General features: G+C 45.2%; 1 protein-coding gene across 3 annotated transcripts in view; it reads left to right on the forward strand.

The window, feature by feature from the left end:
* Window positions 1–14198, forward strand: part of LOC308661208 (uncharacterized protein) — a 259267-nt gene that overhangs the window by 49623 nt on the left and 195446 nt on the right. The window contains exon 1 of one of the 3 annotated variants that reach the window (XM_081316081.1): window positions 1721–1806. The exons of 1 other annotated variant lie outside the window; for it this stretch is intronic. The gene's annotated coding sequence lies outside the window, so the exon portion shown is untranslated. Of the gene's footprint in view, window positions 1–1720; window positions 1807–11880; window positions 11989–14198 lie in introns of those variants that run through there. One more of the 3 variants, XM_081316084.1, reaches the window with a different exon arrangement.

Genomic DNA, 14198 nt, shown 5'->3' on the forward strand with positions numbered 1-14198 from the left:
AACCAGAATGACTAGATAGAAAAGGAATATTATATTGATGTGATTATTAACTGTAGAAATATTAGAAAACTTTAATACTTAATTATCTATTAAAACAATAAGAATTGTATTAAGGTTGGTAACACTATGGGGAAAAGAGGAAATCAAGTAAAGTTTTGTGGATTATAGATTATAGAATTTGGTTGTTAGTGAATGTTTGTTAAATGTAAACCCAGAAAATGCACTACCGAATATTAAGGTGATTATGTTAAAAAAAATAATAAAGCATACTTAAAAAAATATATTCAGACCCCCTTCACTTTTGTCAATTTTGTTATGCAGCAGCCTGATTTTACAGTTGTTGAAATTCTTTTCTCTCATTAATCTACACTCAGTGCCCCATAACGACAAAGTGAAAACCGAATTTTAGAAACGTCTGTAAATTGTTTAAAAGAAAAAACTGAAATATCACACTGGCAAAAGTATTCAGAGCCTTCACTCAGGGCTTTGTGGAAGCACCTTTGGCATCATCGAGGGTTTTTGGGGTGTGACGCGACAAGCTTTGCGTACCTGGATTGCGGGACGGGATGACTTGACGCTGCTAATTCATCGGGGTTAGAGTCATGGTTGATCCCCTGGATTGGGGGATTTTGTGCCCTTCTTCCTTGCAAATGCTCTCTCAGTCTTAGTCAGCTTGGATGGCTGCAGCCTAAGGAAAGTGACAAAAGCGAAGGGGGTCTGAATCTCTTCTGAAGGAACTGTAATGGCTGATGTGCTCAGAAGCTGGGATCTCCCCGACTCCTATTGGCTACTTCGGGGGGCTCCTGGCATCTTCCCACCCCGACCCTTTGGGAGCACCTTGATCCCGACACCTGGTTTCCCCAGAGGCGCCTGGTCGCCTGATGCTTCTCAGGTCTTATGGGGTCTCTTTCCCTTTGCGGATTTAAGGCTCTTTGGGAAGAAGATCCAGTCTTGGGCTGCACGAAAGGTCAACCGAAACTAGGAAAAAAGGGGCCGTCCTGCCAGGTTTCACGCTGCCGATTCCTCCACTCACCCACCCCTGTGCATTTGTCAGCTTTCGGCTCCTTCTGCCCGCAAAGGGGGCTTCCTTGTTCCCGGTCCCTCCCGTGGGGGTCTCTTCCCTTCCTAGATCAAGGGAGAGCGGCTGAGCTTGGATCGGTCCCCCCTTTGAAGCCAAGACCTCCGGCACAGCTGGAGGGAGCAAGTTCAGTCCAGGCAGCCTTGACCCAGATCGAGACGCAGCTTTATTCTCATTTATCTATTCTCCAATTTAGAAACCGTCCACGTCACAGAGCGACCGATTTGCCTTGCGGGGAATAGATCGATCCACCTTTTCTGGAAAAGGATCCCGGGGGACGCCTAAAACAGGCACGGCTCCTCTGGCAGCTGCCCGGCCTCACCCAAGCCCTGGAGCAGGAAGAGCAGCCCCGCTTCCAGCCCTCCGGGAGGGACGCTCTTCCCATGGGCAGAGGAAACCTCCGCAAGGGATCCCGTCGGAGGATCGGGGGAGGTTTCGGAGCACGTGATCCCGGCTGGGAGGGGGAAAGAGAAGGGGCGTTGAAGGGGCGGGGCTTCCAGGTGGAGGCGGAGCCGGGGAGGAGAGCCGAAGCCCCGCCCACGCCTCGATCCTCCCACTCGCTGGATCTCCGCTTCCCTCGGCGTTTCCCGCTTCGCCCTGGCAGTATCGGCGCTGGATCCCTCGGGAGAGGCTTCTGGATCCCTATCCGGACAAGTCGGGCTGCTCTCCTCCCTCCGGCCTTCGGGGCGCCCCTCCCGCCAGGAGAGCTTTTCCCCGCAAGCAGAAAGGTAGCTGCGGATCCGCCTCTTCGTCCTGCAGGGATTTCCTTGGGGAGATTCGGCTCTGGCGTCGCCTGCAGGGAGCGGCTCCCTCCCTCCCCTCCAGGGGGACAAAGGGGGGGATCCCTCCCCGGGCTGGATCTGCGCCGTCTTTGCCCCGCCGAGGCTCCGGGTGGATCCAGGAAGGAGCTTTTGGGAAGCTGCTCCAGAGGACTTCTCTGTGGTCCGTCTCAGCACGAGGTCTCTTGAGTATGCATATCCCGCACGTGCGGCTGAACAAATGGAGTGAGCGGAGCTTTAAGAGATTTGTTGAGATTTGTAATGAGAGCTCAACACAGACTGGCCTCGTTGCAACGGGGAGGGGAGGGTTTGTGGGGGGGTAAAGAAACCCAGTTTAAATTAGTTAAATTGAGCTCATGCTGTCCTAACTCACAAAAGGGATCCTCTTTCTTTGTGCTCTGTCTAAAAGGCGAAAAATAAAATGCTTTGGTTTTTTTTTAATCCCATTTATATCCCGCCCTTCTCCGAAGACTCAGGGCGGCTTACAATCTAAGAAGCACAAATCAAATGTGCTTAGCAATAGCCTTCATTCTATGTATATTTATTTATTTTAATTCCATTTATATCCCGCCCTTCTCCGAAGACTCAGGGCGGCTTACAATCTAAGCACAAATCAATGTGCTTAGCAGTAGCCTTCATTCTATGTATATGCCTGCTTATTATTAGGGCTTTTACCACCCCTGCAAGCGACATTTTTACAAAGTCAGTTTATTGCCCCCAACAATCTGGGTCCTCATTTTACCTACCTCGGAAGGATGGAAGGCTGAGTCAACCTTGAGCCTGGTGGGATGCGAACCTGCACTAATTGCAGGCAGCTGGTGTTACTTAAGCAGGCATTAGCCCACTGCTCCACCAAGGAGGCTTTTGTTAGTTTTAGATTAGTTTTCAGGCTACTTTGAATTTCTAAACTTTACATTTTCCTTGTTTTGCCCAGAAGAGGCTAATGTGGCAGCCCCTTTTCGGTGGATATTTTCCAAAGGAAGTTTTGAGGCTGCTCTTGTGAGCAGGTAAAAAAACAAAAAACAAGCTGATGAGCAAAAGGCTGCCTTTCCTAATTGTACATATTTTTGAAACACTTGTCTGGAAAGGGCATCCCTTTTCACACATGCTCTGCTCCATCTGATCTCCATCGTCTTCCTTTGAGTTTTACTACCCACAACTCTGCCTCGGTCCGTTGGACTTGATCTTGCTGGTTTCTTCCATTTTAGCTCATCGAGATCTTCTTGAATCACGGTTCTGTCTCCATTATTTTGTATCCTCAACAAATAATTCCATATTCTCCTCCCGCTTTCAGGTCATTTACAGATTATGTTCAGCATCTCAGCCTTTTTCATTTCTCTTTGCAGGAAACCAGTGAGGATGTGGCCGTGAGCTCCACAGAGGAGTAGGGGGGTGTTCTTGGATCGGGACCCACCAACTTTGGGCAGGAATCCATTCTAGAGAATTAGTAAATCGTGGCCCAGTTGGAGAAGCAGCTTCCTGCACAAAGGGCCAATCGATTAAGGAGAAATCAAACTGGACAGCAGTGAGGGTCATCCCTGGCCTTGAGTCAGAGGGAGAACAAGTGACTTAGAGACCTCTTAGCTGCAACTATAACGGTGAGTAAGATAATGTTGGTTAAATCTTAGTTTGGAGAATAATCATATATTTTTTAAATGTTTATTTGAGAAAAGAGCAATGTAGAAAAATTGGGTTTTGCTCCCAAGGTGCTGGATAAAGGCATGACGTAATTCTGTTAAGGACTACGTGTTGAATGTTGGTCAGCGAGTTCTGAATCCATCTAGTGACGCTGTCTATGCAACATTTTTTTACCTTATGAAGAAGTGGTTTGTGGCCTACTTTGTCACAGGTCTTACTGAAGTCAAGGTATATGAGGTCTACAGAGTTACGCTGTTCACTATTTTGGTCACTTTGTCAGAGAATACAGTACGTTTTGTCTGGTGTGATCTGCTTTTGACAAACCCGTCTTGGCTTCTGGTAATTGCTTTGCTGGTTTCTAAATGTTCACAGATTCCTTGCTTGATTATTTTTTTCAGGATCTTCCCAAGTATTGATGTCAGGCTGATTGGTCTATAATTTTCCATATCCATTTTCCCACTTTTTGTGGTATTTTATAAAATCTACAAAATGGGTGGCAAAGAAGTGAGGGTCAAGCCATCATGATGTAAAAATCAGAAAAAGAAAAGGAAATAAGAAATGGGTTGCTTAACCCAGGGCAACCTTGGCTCCTTTATGACTTGTGGACTTCAACTCCCAGAATTCCTGAGCCAGCACGTCTCAGCTTGGAAACCTCTCCCTTTCCCCTCAGCATGGCTGGCTCAGGAATTCTGGGAGTTGAAGTCCACGAGTCATAAAGCGGCCTAGGGCAGGGGTAGGCCACCTTGGCTCTTTTATTACTCGTAGACTTCAACTCCCAGAATTCCTGAGCCAGAATGGCTCAGCTTGGAAACCTCTCCCTTTCCCCTCAGCATAGCTGGCTCAGGAATTCTGGAAGTCCACGAGTCACAAAAGAGCCAAGGTTGCCTACTCCTACCCCAGGGTTTCCCAGCCCCCAGTCTCTGGGCTGGCACAGGCCACAGAATGCCAGAAACTGGGCCACACAAACAAGCCAGCCCTGTCTGCTGGATGCAAGAAGCACGCACAACCATACCCCTCTGGGCCACGGAATAACCTCTCTCCATGGTGCCTCTTCTTTTCCTTATGCAGTGCCTTAATGTGGGGGGATTCCTTCTGGATCAGGGTTTTTCAACCTTTTCACCCATTGTACCAGTTTTAGGAGAAGGCAATGTCCGAGTACCACCAGTCACCCAGCAAGGTGTCAAAAACTTGACCAGAAAAAAGAAAAAAGAGTTTGCTTAGTGATTGTTCAAAGTTACGACGGCACTGAAAAAAGTGACTTATGACCATTCTTCACACCTATGACCGTTGCAGCATCCCCAGGGTCATGCGTTTTACATTCAGATGCTTGGCAACCAATTCATATTTATGGTGGTCATATTGTTCCAGGGTCATGTGATCTCCTTTTGCAACCTTGTGACAAGCACTTAACCACCATGTTACTAATTTAATCTCTCCCTCTTTCTCTCCCCCTCTTTTTCTGTCTCCTTATTTCTCCTTATTTCTCTCTCTCTCTCCCACCCTTTCTTTCTCCTTCTTTATCTCTCTCTTCCTTCTCCCTCTTTCTCTCCCTTTTTCTCTCTCCCTCTTTCTCCTTCTCTCTCTCCCTCCCTCCATTTCTCTCTCCCTCTTTCTCTCTCCATCTTTCTTTCCCTCTATTTCTCTCCCTCTCTCCCATTGTCCCTTCCTTCTTTCCTTCCTTTCTTCCTTCCCTCTTTGTGATTTCCTTCTTCCCTCCCTCCCATTGTCCCTTCCTTCCTTCCTTCCTTCCTTCCTTCCTTCCTTCCTTCCTTCCTTCCTTCCTTCCTTCCTCCCTCCCTCCCTCCCTCCCTCCCTCCCTTCCTTCCTTCCTTCCTTATCCATTTTTACCAAGAAACCTGATGCCCACTTAACTCTTTATGAAGCACCTGAGAAAAGATCTATCAATGATATTCGGAGGTTGCTAGCTCATTTAATAAGCTTTATTCCAGCAACAGAAACATTTTGTGCCTCTTCTTTTCCTTATGCAGTGCCTTAATTTAGCGGGATTCCCTCTAGGTACTCCTTATATTATGACCACAGTTCAGTCCGGAATCTCCGCCTCTGAGAGAAGTGGTCATTAAATGAGATATCCTGTGACCGCTTTGCTCAACAACTGCAATCCTGCATTCATTTTTGTGGTTGTTAAGCTACTTCGCAAGTAGACGAGGTTCCAGATAAGGGTTGTCAGAAGTGGGCAGGAGAGGCCCTGTGAGTCCTGGTACAGGCCACATTCGACTTGCGGGGGTCCTGGAGAAGCTCAGAGATGCTTTGGGACACGTTGCTTAGCAACAGTATGGAACAGGCGGCTTGGAGAATGGCCCAAGGTTGCAAAGGCCTCCAGTCTGGGGATTAGGCCCCCATTTCTCAGTGACAGGGTAGTGGCCGGGCTGAGGTCCAGGCCTGGAGTCAGTAGGAGCTGGCTGAATCTGCTGAAGGCCCCAGGCTTCCATTTAAGGCCCAGCTCCAGCGTTGTTGTCAATCAGCGCTGCTGTGCATGCCCGAGCCTGGGCGGTCAGGCTTCCAGGAATGGCTGCACCTTTGAATTCCACTTCAATAGCACCCCAATTCATGGGTGGCCTGTGCCTCATCTCCAGGCCATCCCCACAGCCATTGGCCGGGGCTCCCTCCACTTAAGAACACTCAAGATCATTTAATGACCCCAACCAGGACTCTGGGATTACGTTTGGGGAGTGAAGTGGCCACGTGACCTCTCACTTGACTACTGCTTCACTGAACAACCGAGATTGCAGCCCCAATTGTATTCATAAATTGAGGAGTACCTCTAGCTTTGGAGCTTCTGTTTTGCTTTGTCGTAGGACAAGAGCCAAGGAGGAAAAGGTAGAGAGAGTGAAGAGCAGAAGAGGTTGTGTCTGAGAGATGTGGGGGGACAAAATCAGTGGAGATTTGATCTGGGGTGTACTGCAGAGGGTCAGACTGGAAGACCTTCGTGGTCCCTTTCAAGATGAGTAGCCTGTGATTCTCTACTTTTCTCAAAAGGAAATATTATTCTTCATTTCTATTTTCCCCCCCACAGAAATAAAATATCGTTTCCAAAGATTTATCTACAAGCTAACTGTCAACAGAAATACAGGATGGAGCCTGGGAAACTCTTGGATCCCCCGTCAGACAGAAGCAGCACTCCGGAAAACCACAAAAGCAGCCATGAATGCTCAGAGTGTGGGAAATCCTTTGCTCGCAGGTCCCTCCTTGTGACCCACAGGAAGGTGCATGTGGGAAGCGGATCCAGTCAAGGATTGGAGGACGAGAAATCCTTCTCTGGAACAGACACCAAAGATCTCAGAAGCCACCCCAGCCAAAGTCCCTATAAATGTATAGAATGTGACATATGCTTTGCTCAAAAGTCACAACTTCTTAGACATCAGAAAATCCACACTGCAGAAAAACCTTATCAGTGTCTTGAATGTGGTAAATTTTTCTGTGAAAAAGCCAACCTCAAAATCCACGAGAGAATTCACAAAAGGGAGAAACCTTACAAGTGTTGGCAATGTGGGAAGAGCTTTTCTCGGAACTCAACTCTTTCATCCCATGAGAAGATTCATGCGGGAATAAAATCGTACAAATGCTATGAGTGTGGGAAATGTTTCACCCAGAGTTCATCACTTTGGTGTCATAAGAAAACACACAGAGGGGAGAAAAAAGAAAAGTGCCTCGAATGTGGGAAATATTTTTCCACAAAATCAAATCTGGTGCACCATCAGAGACTTCATACTGGAGAAAAACCCTATGAATGCCCAGAATGTGAGAGGCGATTTATGTTTTCTTGTGAACTTCAGACACACCAGAAATGGCACAAAGGAGAGCTACCCTATAAATGTATAGAATGTGGGAAAAGTTTTATTACACCAGCCAATCTTCAGATTCATCAGAGAATCCACACAGGGGAGAAGCCATTCAAATGTGGGGAGTGTGGGAAATGCTTTTCCCAAAAACAATACCTTGGATGCCATCAGAGGTTCCACACAGGAGAAAAGCCGTACAGATGCGTAGAATGTGGAAAATGTTTTGCACAGAAGGGAGGCCTTTGGGCACATCATAAAACCCACACGGGGGAGAAGCCACATCAATGCAACGAATGTGGAAGATTTTATAGGACTGCATCATCCCTTAAAAGCCATCTGAAAATTCACACTGGGGAAAAAAACTTCAAGTGTTTAGACTGTGGGAGAACATTTGCTCATTCATCTCACCTTATAAATCATAGCCGAATCCATACAGGAGAAAAACCGCACAAATGTTCAGAGTGTGATAAATGTTTTTCACGGAAAGATTCTCTTGTGAAGCATCAGCGAATGCACACTGGAGAAAAACCTCACAAATGCTCAGAGTGTGATAAGTGTTTTTCAAGGAAAGATAATCTTGTGATGCATCAGCGAATGCACACTGGAGAAAAACCATATAAATGTCTGGAGTGTGGGAAATGTTTTCCCCATTCTTCCAAACTTCGCAGGCACACCAGAAGTCACACAGGAGAGCAGCTTTAGAAGTGCAGAGTGCGAGAAAAAATTTCATTGTAAATCAAAGCTAAAAATGCACCAGAAAGTCCATACCAGAGATAAATCTCCTCAATTGTGAACATTTTTTTTCAACAGTCACATCTTAACCTTTACCAGGAACATGACACAGTACCAGCAGGGAAAACCTACATATTATTGATGTGGGGAAAATATTTTTCTAGTGAAGCAACCTCAAATACTAGGAGAGAGTACACAATGAGGCAAAAGGGCGTAAGTTGTGAGTGTGAGGATGTTTTCCTCACAAAGTCTCATTACTAACTTGCCAGAGGGATTACACAGAAGAGTTATAAATGTGTGGGGAGTATGTATAATGTTTTGCAGAGTACAGGTAGTCTTAAAGTTTTGGCCACAATTTGGAATGGATTTCCAGTCATAAATTGTTTACAATCCTAACTCAAGGCACCCAGGGATTTTTGTTAATTCTTACTAGCCGTTTGTGGATCAGTGAAGAGAACTGAAGATTCAAAAAGGAGAAAATGGGGGTGGGGGGGGAGGGTGCAATTAGGATGCATCAGGTTGCTTATTTAGTGGTAAAGTGTTGATGTTGAATATATGCTGGCTGAGGATAAAGAACACAAGTTTCCTTTTCCTGTTGTCTTTTTTGGAGGGTTTTCTTTTTATCAGAGTTCAGCTCTTTGGAGATTTTTGTCCCACCCTTTTGCTAAAGGAAGCAGTGAATTAAACCTTTTATGGAGGACCAAAATCTGAAAAATAAAGCAGTGCTGACATCTACTGGTGGATAAAGACTATGACAACTCTGGCTTTCATTCAGGACTTGGTAAAATCTGGAAAAAACTACGTAATCTCTAGCTGTGACCTTCAAAGCTTTAAGAATAGACAACTGCTGTGACAAAAAAGAAAATAATCTGGCCTGTAGATAAAGTGAGACTTACAAACTTTACGGAAGGAAAAAAAGAACTTATAAAAAAATACTTTTCAAGAGGAGACATATGATATGTTGCAACTAATTCAAATAATGATTTCAAACCACAAAGAAATCCAAAGTAACTTTGAAAATATAAACCAAGTCATCTCCAGCTCAACTTTACAACAAGAAAAAAGCCCAGGAAAATACAACAGAGAAGGAACAGATAAAACAGATATCTGAACATAAGTTCAAGGAGAGAGACTTAAAGATGGAATTCTACAAAACAAAGTATGATTTAATCCAAGTGGGGAAAAAACTTGCAAGAAATATTGGACTTGGAAAAGACAATCTATATTTCAACACCACAAAATAAACTTGAGGATAAGAAGGAAGACTGGATAAAACGGACTGCAGAGATGCCAGGGAAAACAACAGAATTGGAGAGACAAATAATGACAAGAGAAGCAGAGAGAAAAAGAAGGAAAAAGATTTTCAACAAAAATGAGTGGGCAAATGCTTCTAACAAAGATACCGCTCTTGACTTACTTTTTTATATCTACAGTAACACCTATAAGAATAGGGAAAGATTTTTTGACCCAGCAGAACATATTGATTAAGAAAGACATTGGGCAAAAGAAAAAGGCTAACGTGAAAATTAAGAAAATAGATGATGGGGCCCACCAGAAAGAATATTAAAAAAGAAACGCTTATTTGAGAACGGTTAAAGAAAACAGGGAAATTTTGGATGTGAATTTGAAGAGGCCCTCAAGTAACATAGCACTTTCTTTTTCTTTCGCTTTTTTATTTTATTTTTGGATATGAGAAATATAAAAGAGTTGGAATGGCCTTTATAAAGGAAATGTTTTAGATATCTAAAGGTGATTGACTGTTAAGAAAATTATAAATGGATTTAAAAAGTGTTTTGACTAACAGATAAAAGACTAGAGGATTAGTTTCACTAAATGGAATATTTCAAGATTAAATTTCATTTTCAGTTATGGTAAAAAAGAACAAAAGTTTTTTGGAAATAAATATGCGTTAGCTTATAGGAAATAGGGATATTAAGTGGTATACTAATTTTTATTTTAGTCTTATTCTTTCTCTTTTTAGTTTTATTTACTCCTTAAAGGTAAAAGTATTGGGTTGGTTTACATGAGAAAAAATATATTTAAATATTTAAATGTAATTAACTCTGAGAAAATCTTAACCAGTAAAAATGTTTAGAACATTGTGGGAAAAACAAAATGTAAACAAGAAGTGTAAACAGGATATATGATGAGACAACCAGAATGACTAGATAGAAAAGGAATATTATATTGATGTGATTATTAACTGTAGAAATATTAGAAAACTTTAATACTTAATAATCTACTAAAACAATAAGAATTGTATTAAGGTTGGTAACACTATGGGGAAAAGAGGATATCAAGTAAAGTTTTGTGGATTATAGATTATAGAATTTGGTTGTTAGTGAATGTTTGTTAAATGTAAACCCAGAAAATGCACTACCGAATATTAAGGTGATTATGTTGAAAAAAATAATACAGCATACTTAAAAAAATATATTCAGACCCCCTTCACTTTTGTCAATTTTGTTATGCAGCAGCCTGATTCTACAGTTGTTGAAATTCTTTTTTTCTGATTAATCTACACTCAGTGTCCTCTAACGACAAAGTGAAAACCGAATTTTAGAAACGTCTGTAAATTGTTTAAAAGAAAAAAACTGAAATATCACACCGGCAAAAGTATTCAGAGCCTTCACTCAGGGCTTTGTGGAAGCACTTTTGGCATCATCGAGTGATTTTTGGGGTGCGACGCAACAAGCTTTGTGTACCTGGATTGCGGGACGGGATGACTTGACGCTGCTAAGTCATCGGGGTTAGAGTCATGGTTGATCCCCTGGATTGGGGGGTTTTGTGCCCTTCCTCCTTGCAAATGCTCTCTCAGTCTTAGTCAGCTTGGATGGCTGCAGCCTAAGGAAAGTGACAAAAGCGAAGGGGGTCTGAATCTCTTCTGAAGGAACTGTAATGGCTGATGTGCTCAGAAGCTGGGATCTGCTCGACTCCTATTGGCTACTTCAGGGGCCTCCTGGCATCTTCCCACCCCGACCCTGTGGGAGCACCTTGATCCCGACACCTGGTTTCCCCAGAGGCGCCCGGTCGCCTGATGCTTGTCAGGTCTTATGGGGTCTCTTTCCCTTTGCGGATTTAAGGCTCTTTGGGAAGAAGATCCAGTCCTGGGCTGCACGGAAGGTCAACCGAAACTAGGAAAAAAGGGGCCGTCCTGCCAGGTTTCACGCTGCCGATTCCTCCACTCACCCACCCCTGTGCATTTGTGAGCTTTCGGCTCCTTCTGCCCACAAAGGGGGCTTCCTTGTTCCCGGTCCCTCCCGTGGGGGTCTCTTCCCTTCCTAGATCAAAGGAGAGCGGCTGAGCTTGGATCGGTCCCCCCTTTCAAGCCAAGAGCTCCGGCACAGCTGGAGGGAGCAAGTTCAGTCCAGGCAGCCTTGACCCAGATCGAGACGCAGCTTTATTCTCATTTATCTATTCTCCAATTTAGAAACCGTCCACGTCACAGAGCGACCGATTTGCCTTGCGGGGAATAGATCGATCCACCTTTTCTGGAAAAGGATCCCGGGGGACGCCTAAAACAGGCACGGCTCCTTTGGCAGCTGCCCGGCCTCACCCAAGCCCTGGAGCAGGAAGAGCAGCCCCGCTTCCAGCCCTCCGGGAGGGACGCTCTTCCCATGGGCAGAGGAAACCTCTGCAAGGGATCCCGTCGGAGGATCGGGGGAGGTTTCGGAGCACGTGATCCCGGCTGGGAGGGGGAAAGAGAAGGGGCGTTGAAGGGGCGGGGCTTCCAGGTGGAGGCGGAGCCGGGGAGGAGAGCCGAAGCCCCGCCCACGCCTCGATCCTCCCACTCGCTGGATCTCCGCTTCCCTCCCGCTTGTCCTTCGCCCTGGCAGGATCGGCGCCGGGATCACTCGGGAGAGGCTTCTAGATCCCTCTCCGGACAGGTCGGGCTGCTCTCCTCCCTCCGGCCTTCGGGGCGCCCCTCCCGCCAGGAGAGCTTTTCCCCGCCAGCAGAAAGGTAGCTGCGGATCCGCCTCTTCGTCCTGCAGGGATTTCCTTGGGGAGATTCGGCTCTGGCGTTGCCTGCAGGGAGCGGCTCCTTCCCTTCCCTCCAGGGGATCAAAGGGGGATCCCTCCCCGGGCAGGATCTGCCCCCTCCTCGCCCGGCCGAGGCTCCCCGCGGGGCTCCGGGTGGATCGTGGGAGGAGCTTTGTTGCAGTTGCTTTCGGAGGTCTCTCTCTGGTCCGTCAGAGTAGGAGATCTCTGAGCATGCATATCCCCTAAGTTGCGGCTGAACAAATGGAGTAAACGGAGCTTTAAAAGATTTGCTGAGATTTGTAATGTGATCTCAACACACTGGCCTCATCGAAACGGGGAGGGGAGGGTTTGGGGGAAAGAAAACCAGTTTAAATTACTTGAATTGTGCTCATGTTGTCCTAAACCACAAAGGGATCCTCTTTCTTTGTGAGGCTAATCTATACTATGCTTATGTTTTTAAAACACAGAGGACACTCTTCCCATGGGCAGGGGAATCCGTGACACAGACGCCCATTGGAGGATCAGAGGAGGTTTTGTTTTGATGCTAATGTTTACTTTGCTTCTGCTTTAAAAAAAATCAGTCGAATTGGTAAACTTTATATTTTTCTTGTTTTGCCCTAAAAAAAAGCTGTGATGTGGCAGCCCCTTCTTGGGGGATGTTTTACAAAGCACAAAGAAAGTTTTGGGGCTGTTCTTGTGAGCAGACGATAAGATAAGCTGATGGCTAAAAGGCTGCCTTTCACAATTGTAAATATTTTTGAAAACGCCTACCTGGAATTTTTGTGGCCTTCAAACCTCCAAAATGAAGGAGCGAGGAAAATGTTCTGCCCCATCTTCCTACTCACCACAATGCATCGGTCCCTGTTGGACTTCATCTCGCTGTTTCTTCCATTTTGGCCCATCAAGATTTTGAATCAGGATTTTATCCCCATTATTTTGTATCAGTAACAAATAATCCTATTTTCTCTTCCCAGCTCCAGGTCATTTATAGATTATGTTCAGCATTACTGTCAGCATTTGAACCTTTTTCATTTCTCTTTGCAGGAGACCAGTGACGATGTGGCATGAGCTACACAGAGGAGAAGGGGGGGGCGTTCTTGGATCGGGACCCACCAACCATTGTTCGGACACCATTCTAGAGAACTTGGAAATCGTGGCCCATTTGGAGAAGCAGCTTCCTGCACAAAGGGCCAATCGATAATAATAATAAGTTGGAAGGGACCTTGGAGGTCATCTAGTCCAACCCCCTGCTCAGGCAGGAAACCCTATACCATTTCAGACAAGTGGCTGGCCAGTCTCTTCTTAAAAACTTCCAGTGTTGGAGCACTCACCACTTCTGGAGGCAGGTTGTTCCACTGGTTAATTGTTCTAACTGTCAGGAAGTTTCTCAAGGAGAAATCAAACTGGTCAGCAGTGAGGGTCATCCCTGGCCTTGAGTCAGAGGGAGAACAAGTGACCTAGAGACCTCTTAGCTGCAACTAAAATGGTGAGTAAAGTAATGTGGGTTAACTCTTGGTTTGTAGAATAATCATATATTTTTAAAATGTTTATTTGAGAAAACAGCAATGTAGAAAAATTGGGTTTTGCTCCCAAGGTGCTGGATAAAGGCATGACGTAATTCTGTTAAGGACTACGTGTTGAATGTTGGTGAGCGAGTTCTGAATCCATCTAGTGACGATGTCTATGCAACATTTTTTTACCTTATGAAGAATTGGTTTGTGCCCTACTTTGTCACATTCCTTACTGAAGTCAAGGTATATTAGGTCTACGGAGTTACGCTGTTCACTATTTCGGTCACTTTGTCAAAGAATACAGTATGTTTTGTCTGGTGTGATCTGCTTTTGACAAACACGTGTTGGATCCTGGTAAGAGCTTTTCTGGTTTCTAACTGTTCTCAGATTCCTTGCTTGATTATTTTTTTCAGGATCTTCCCAAGTATTGATGTCAGGCTGATTGGTCTATAATTTTCCGTATCCATTTCCCCCGTTTGTAGTGTTTTATAAAATCTATAAAATGGGTGGCAAAGAAGTGAGGGTCAAGCCATCATGATGTAAAAATCAGAAAAAGAAAAGGGGATAAGAAATGTGTTGCTTACCCCAGGGCAGGGGTAGGCCACCTTGGCTCTTTTATGACTCGTGGACTTCAACTCCCAGAATTCCTGAGCCAGCACGTCTCAGCTTGGAAATCTCT

The sequence above is a fragment of the Vipera berus genome, assembly GCF_964194415.1.
Source record: "Vipera berus genome assembly, chromosome: 2".
Taxonomy (NCBI): domain Eukaryota; kingdom Metazoa; phylum Chordata; class Lepidosauria; order Squamata; family Viperidae; genus Vipera; species Vipera berus.